The sequence below is a fragment of the Oncorhynchus nerka genome, linkage group LG12 (assembly GCF_034236695.1).
Source record: "Oncorhynchus nerka isolate Pitt River linkage group LG12, Oner_Uvic_2.0, whole genome shotgun sequence".
In the NCBI taxonomy this organism is placed as follows: domain Eukaryota; kingdom Metazoa; phylum Chordata; class Actinopteri; order Salmoniformes; family Salmonidae; genus Oncorhynchus; species Oncorhynchus nerka.
This window is the reverse complement of record NC_088407.1, coordinates 66082852-66090378: the sequence shown is the minus strand read 5'-3', so window position 1 is coordinate 66090378 and position 7527 is coordinate 66082852. Positions and strand designations below refer to the sequence as shown.

The 7527-nt window shown below is 42.6% G+C and overlaps 1 pseudogene; it reads left to right on the top strand.

The window, feature by feature from the left end:
* Nucleotides 1-1728: 1728 nt before the first annotated feature.
* LOC135574122 (lysocardiolipin acyltransferase 1-like) lies at nt 1729-2648 on the top strand (annotated as a pseudogene).
* The last annotated feature ends 4879 nt before the right edge of the window (nt 2649-7527 follow it).

Sequence of the window (7527 nt, the reverse complement as noted above, 5' to 3'; positions counted from 1 at the left end):
AGATATATATGTATCATTGCAGTTGGGCTAGATCATATTTTGCTATGGTGATTGAATAAACATTTAATCAACCCTTGTTATATGGATTTAATCACATTTTCTATGATTTTATTAGTCCTACACCATTGAACATCGAAAGAAAATGTTTTCCGTGAGCGGGTGAATAGCCTACATCCCTTGTGTCCTGGGGGTTGGAAAAAATCATGATGTGATGACTTTATCACTTTTCACCTCTCATCCTCTGGGGACCATAAAGGTGTGTGTGCTCTAGCATGTTCCTGCCGACACGTGTGTGTGTGTGTGTGTTATGGGGGAGAGCAGTAACAGGGGAGGCGTAATTGTGACAATTGTGCTGAGCCAGCGTGTTCCTCACCTCTTCCGTGCTTCATATTTTCCATTGCTAAAAAACAACAACCCTTAAACCCCCATCCAAGCTCTGTATGACACACACACCTGAGTTGTTATTCCATCAACCACTTTGAATGCTGCTACCGGGAGACCTGCCGTGTAATGGTAGTGCTGTTGCTAAGCGTGGTGGTAATTACGTGAGGGGGATGGAACCGGGAGACTTGTGCGATTACAGCGGTAATGGAGGTGGAGGAGTGTGAACCACAGTTCAAAACCCCTGCTTGGTAGAGCAGAACTCCCTGTAGCCGAGCTCAGGTTCACTGCGTCAGCAAGACCAAGCAATAAAGACTAACAGCAAGAATAAAGCCATATGTTCTACTGATTTAGTGTTATGATTTGTTTTTTCTTCATAGGCTTATACCTTTATCCAAAGCCACATGCATAGCATACGTAGCCAAGATCCCCATTTTTAGGGTAATAGGTGACACTGACAGTAGTTCTGGGAAAGTTTGTCCTACCTGCTGGGTTTATACTTTTTGTTAGGATATGCTCATTGGTTCATGCTTGGCAATACTGAGCTGTTAAGGCCCAATAAACCTAAATACGATACACTCCTCCACTCAGCAACTGATTTCTATGAACACTAGTAGACACAAAGGGTCCCTGTGGGGCAAGACTAGATATCATCTGACATGATCATATGCAGATCACATGAGCTGTCAAAGTCTCTGTACACCTACTGTAATACAGTAGTAGCTTTGAAAAAAAAATGGGATATAGGCCAAGGCGTATGACAGTATTGAGTGGGCCCCAGATGGCATCATTCTCGAAAGCATGATCCAACAAAAGACAACTGTAGGCTGAGTTATATGCAAAAATATTTAGGCTATTCAGTGGAAATGTGAAATGTTCAGGTCTAAAAAAAGGTTGTCAGGCGAGCTGCATAAAATCCAGTCTCCCTGCTCACAGCATTTTAACAGTAAGAAACTCCTGGCTCCAACCCCTATTTACATTCCACAATAGGAATGTCTGCCTTGGTTTTTCCACTGTTTGTGTGGAAGTGTTTAGGAAGATGAACAGAACAGGAGGGTTTACTAGTTATGAGGACATTGATAACTCCATTTGTCTTACATTAGGCAACTCCATGATTCATCAAATCTTTCCTCGTTACTCCTAAGCTTGCAGTTCCATATCCGCCGAGAATTCTTGACAATTGATTAGCTTACTTTGGAAGTGTTAATGTCCTATGTAAAGTATATCTGCTTCATGATCAGTTTAACTGTTTTTACTGTAGTGAACTAACAAGTTCACTGACGCATTAATAAGAGAGTCCAAATATAAATGTGAAATCATCTCTCGCTCTCCCTCTCTCTTCCAGGTATGGCGGTGTCGGTGCAGGGGCTTTACTTTGTGGTGACCCTGTTTCTGGGTTGTTTCCTTGACAGCATGTTAATGCTAGTCCCTGTGCTTCCTCTCATGCTGATGTCACCCGCCTGGTACCCTGGATCACAGACTCTATCTTGGCCACCTGGCTCACCCTGCATGTGGTTCATATATTTACACCAATCTGTTTCTGTCTCTGTCTGTGTTCCTTATCTCTGCATCTTCTTACTTATGTCTGTCTTTTTTATCACCTTTGTTTGACCACTGTGGTTCAACTGCTGTGCCTTTTTGGTTTTGACCTCCTAACCTTCTTTGATGTGTTCCCTAGACCTTTCTTGATCTCTTGCCCTGATGTTTTTTGACCTCTCACTGACCTTGTTTTTTGTACTATTCTTGGCCTTTTTGTTTTTGTCGAGAGATGATGAAATGTATACGGGTGCTCTTGTGAATAAGAATGCAAATACATTGGAATACAGTAGGACCAAATTAAATGACAGTCTTCCTGTTCCTTCCTTCCTTCCCTCCCTCCCTCCCTCCCTCCCTCTGTGCAGGCCTTGCTGGAGCTGGTGTTTGGGGTAATGGTGGTGATCACGGGTGATGGCTTCATCCCAGGGGAGCATAGTGTGATCATCATGAACCACTGGACCCACCTGGACTGGATGTTCCTGTGGTACTGCCTGCTGAGGTATAGCTACCTGTGCCTGGAGAATATCTACCTCAAGGTGGGTATAGGCAACATACGCACACACACACATAAACATGTGCGCACAGACACACACACCTCAGCATGGGTTACACAGTGCTTCATCTTCATCAAGCGTCAGTGGGAGGAGGACCACAGCCACAAAGAGAACATGCTGGAATACTTGTGTAACATCAGAGAGCCCCTGCAGCTCCTCCTCTTCCCTGACCGGTAACAGCTTTTAATGACATCAGCCAATCAGGGCAATGATTGTTGAATAGGACATGAGCACCCTGCATCAACCGTTTCCAGCTCTCATCCCCAAGCCTGTTAACATCGGTTTTATAATGTAACTCCCTGAGTATGTATGTGGTCTATGTGTATGTGCATACAATGTTCTTAAAATTAGTTTGACTTACAGACCCAGGGCCAGATATATGACACATTAGGGTCAGCATCCACACAAACAGTGGGTTAACTTCCTGTTCAGGGGCAGAACGAGGATTTGAACTTGCAACCTTTCAGTTACGAGTCCAACGCTCTAACCTCTAACGCTCTAACCACTAGGCTACCCTGCCACCTCTTGTTCTTGTGTACCCCATTATCTCTACTTGCAAATCATCATCTGCACATCCATCACTCCAGTGTTAATGCTAAATCGTAATTATTTCGCCTCTATGGCTTATTTATTGCCTACCTCCCTACTCTTCTACATTTGCACACACTGTACATAGATTTTTTTTATTGTATTATTGACTGTACGTTTGTTTATATGTAACTCTGTGCTGTTTGATTTTGTTGAACTGCTTTGCTTTATCTTGGCCAGGTCGCAGTTGTAAATGAGAACCTGTTCTCAACTGGCCAACCTGAAATAAAAAATGTCAAATAAAATGACCCAGGAGCACTGGGCTAAAAGGGAGGTCCGCCTGAGTGACCTCTACACCGCTGAGCCCCTGGGCCCTCCACAGGGAGTGTGCCGCGTGCCCCCCTGGAAGACGTAGCTCCACATGGCTCTGATCAAAACAGCCTCTCTGTTCTACTGGAGCTCCTTCCTCACCTAACTTCACAGACCTCTGGCTCTGGGCCTTATCTGATTTGATTTCATATCATTCTTGAACCAGAGTGTCATAATAATAGCCAGAATACTAGTTCTTAGTTCAGTTATAGCTATGTGTTTTAAATGGATTGTATTATTGTTTTGTATGTTGTCCATTGGTTATGTATTTATTTATTTTAAGTGATGGAACAGAGCCATAGTATACAGCACTCATACATTAGATGTGTGTATTTTTGCCATTATTGTTCTGTGTTTAGCCAATGTAGATGATCCATTAGTCAAGCCAAATTAATCACTGTTTCTGCAAGCAATCATTAGCCAACAAAAAGTGATTACCGGTAGAACTGATTGCTTTCAGTCGAAGTGATGAGTCAATCGTGCACTAAAGTGTTTGCTGGCAGGGAATCTGAACAGTGTCTAACACATTAAGGCTACTGTCAATCCATTTACATTGAGCCTTTATAGACGAGGTAAGTTGTTTTCTTTGCTTACCTCTCGATAAACCTGTAAACCTGATCATTTTTGTATACATGCTGGAAGTAGCTTTTGCACCAGGAAATCCAAAGGCAAAAATCAGCCATGTAATATAAAAAGGAATCAAACGGAATGTAGTAGTCTGCCAAAACTGGGCAGGGCAGTTCCACCACGCATCGCTGCTAAGGTTCTTGTGGAATGCAGCAACACTTTCATGCACTCTTTATTGGAATGGGCGACTGTTCAGGAATCGAGATCTGAGACTGAGCAACTGCAAAGCAGCTTACAAAGAGAGGGTGGAGGGTGGAAGAATGTAATTTAGACAACACCCACAACATCCGAGTGGGACACAGAGGACCAGACTTGGAGTGGAAAGTTGGCCTTGAAGTCGCCCTAATCCAAAAAAGCCTCATGCCCACCTCTTTCTCTTCCCAGCAAACTTGCATCGATGCTCTCAGCGAGCTAAACTCAATTAGCGAATGACAGCTGAGAAAGCTCTACCGATTATGACAAAAAAAAACAAATCCAACCTTGCCATATGTAGAGTTCTGCCAATCCAGAACCATTTTTATGAAGGACACTGTTTGATCTACCGACCACCTCAATGCTGCAGGTCAAATTATAATTTTTGTAAGAAAAGAATGAGTCCTATGTATAAAGTCATAGATGGTTATCGATGTGTTTTTGATTCTTGAAATACGAGGCCCTGTGGTTCAGGTGTAATGGGCTGGTTCCAGTCACTGTGATTAGACTGCGTTAACAATTCTCTCATCAGGATGTCAATGGCTTACCAAATTACTACTCATCTCTCTATTACTAGAATCTCTGAAACAGCTGGAATTGACATATTTCACCCATCTCTCTCCATCTCTCTCTTATCTGTTCTCTTTGTTTTCCTTTCTCTATCTTTCTTGGTTTCTCAAAATTCTCTATTTCTCTGTTGGGTTGTCTCTGTGTTTTGTTATTATCCATAATAACGCTGGACTCATTTACAATCACTGTCCTCAGATAAATCTTTACTGGCCAATGTTGTCAGTTATCACGCTGTTCAATAAATATAACATTTCATCCCATGCAGATACCCTGCTCTGTGTGTCTTGTTTGAAAATGTGCAATGTAAAACTCATTCTTCACTGATTGGCGTTCAAGATGCTGACCCAACATTATATCAGCTCACTACCATTAGAATATTGTAGTTGTGGTCTCTTGGAGCAGTCCTAGTAAACATTTTAGTGAATGAATCAATAAGACCGTGCACGCTCATGTTACAGCCATAGTGAGCTCACACCATAGACCATATATATATAAACACACTCACCACACCAGTCTGCTGTGGCACTGACAGACAGAGGGCAAGAGATTTGAAGGTGAAGCAGTGTTGCCGTGGCAACCAATGTTGACTCATCCGTTCCCTAGCAACGTGATGCAGAATGATGTCAATGGAAGCATGCTATTTTTTCCTCTACTGCTAACGGTATGATGCCAGTTGTGTATGTGTCAGTGTGTGTGCAGTGCATGGGTGTTGGGTCTATGAGTTGTGTCTGCAAGCATGAGTCTCTGCTCTGATTTTAAATTCCAGCTGCTCATTAATGCTGGAGGTAGAGAGGGAGGGAGTGATGCTGACATCCTTGGCAATAAATGAGGGCGAATGCAGGCCAGGTTGATACAGGACTTTTAGAAATAGTCACTCCAGGGCAATTATGCATATGGCTCTAATTATTACCTTAATAACTGTTTTTTTCATCATCCTTGTGCTGTGGCCGAAATGATGTCCACACCCACTATGATAGATATTACAGTGGGTTGAAGGATGATGATACAGCTTCCAACATTCTGTTGGCTGGTTGCAATGACACATCACAAGACATGTTCCTATTCCTTCTCATCCCTGGAGGAACATGAAACCAGGAGCTATTTTTAGCATAACTTTCTTAATCCACAGATAAAAGGGGAAACCTAGTTAGTTTCTAGTAATCTCTTCCTTCAGTCTTCTTCTTCTTTTGTGGACTTTATATGGCGGTTGGCAACCAACTTTAAGGTGCATTACCGCTACCAACTGGACGGGAGTGTGGACCTCAGTTAAATCTTTCAATCACCCACGTGGTATATGCTTCTAAAAACCAATGAGGAGATGGGAGAGGTGGGACTTGCTGCACGTCATGCGTCAAAAATTTAACCACGTTCTATTTTAGCACCTGGCTACACAGTCGTGCGCAAGTGATTTGGATGAAATGATTGAATAACATGTATGTGTAAATGTATTTTGCAACGCTTGCACACGCAACACGGGCGATGTTGTCAGCATATCAGAGGGGAAAAGGATAACCAATACAATACATATTGGGGACAAGAAACTTGTTTGTTCATCTGATTGTTTCGTCTAACTTGAGTATTGGTGGAGCTGGTTATGTCTGGCACTCAACACGTTGCTATTTTAATCCACGCTCCTTTAACACCCTGACCCTCATCCTCTTTATTTCAATCACCTGAGATGCCTCACAAGTACACTACTGTGCACAAACCCCAGCTAGTTCTAACAAAATGGATCACACAGGGTAACCCATTCTGTCCCGCCAAACTTGTGCAGTTAATCAGGATTTGTTAGAGCCTGCCTGGTAAGTGATTGGTAGCACTCTTGCTTGAGTGATTGCAGACCCCTGCTGATTCTACCATCCATAACACATAAACACACTCAGACTACCACCCACAGACAACGATGGCTTCCAACAGGATCAACTCTAAAAATAACCCCCGTGTTCGGCTCTGTAATATGTATGGGTGGATTAGGAATGCTTTGTCACTGCCTGTTAATAAGCCAATTTCACACACCACCAAACCCCTTTATAGTGGTGATATTTGTGGCCTGTGTTGTCACAGAACAAATTATTGTGGTTGCTTGGTCTGTGTTCAGACAGCTGTGCCTGTTTGACTCCTTATCTGGGTGGACTTGGTTCCCATTCTCACATTTTCCACTACTCTTTGTACCCACCTTGACGTTCTCCACTATCAGTTCGATGTGAGTTAGTAGTTTTATATTGTAACGGTATTCTTCCTCCTCTTCTGAGGAGGAGTAGTGAGAAGGATCGGAGGACCAATGCGCAGCGTGGTAGGTGTCCATAACGTTTATTTAAAGACATAAACTGAACACTACAAAACAATAAACGTGAAACTAACAAAACCGAAACAGTACCGTGTGGCAACAAACACTCACACGGAAACAAACACCCACAACTCAAAAGTCAAACCCAGGCTACCTATGTATGATTCTCAATCAGAGACAACTAACGACATCTGCCTCTGATTGAGAACCATACTAGGCTGAACTCAAAATTCAGAACGTGAAATATAGGCTATATAGAAGTAATGACATTCAAATTGAAAATCATTCTACGAAATAAAAGTATCTAATAGATTACAACACATTCCTGTGTTCGAACCTGTAACAAGGCTGCATGGGATTATTACTAATGCGACTCGGCGCATCCAATGACAATGTCCGCAATATGTATACCGCCAAAGCCACTTGCTGATTTGACAACCCCAATGCAGTTACACCTCCAAACATCACTTTAATAAAAACAAT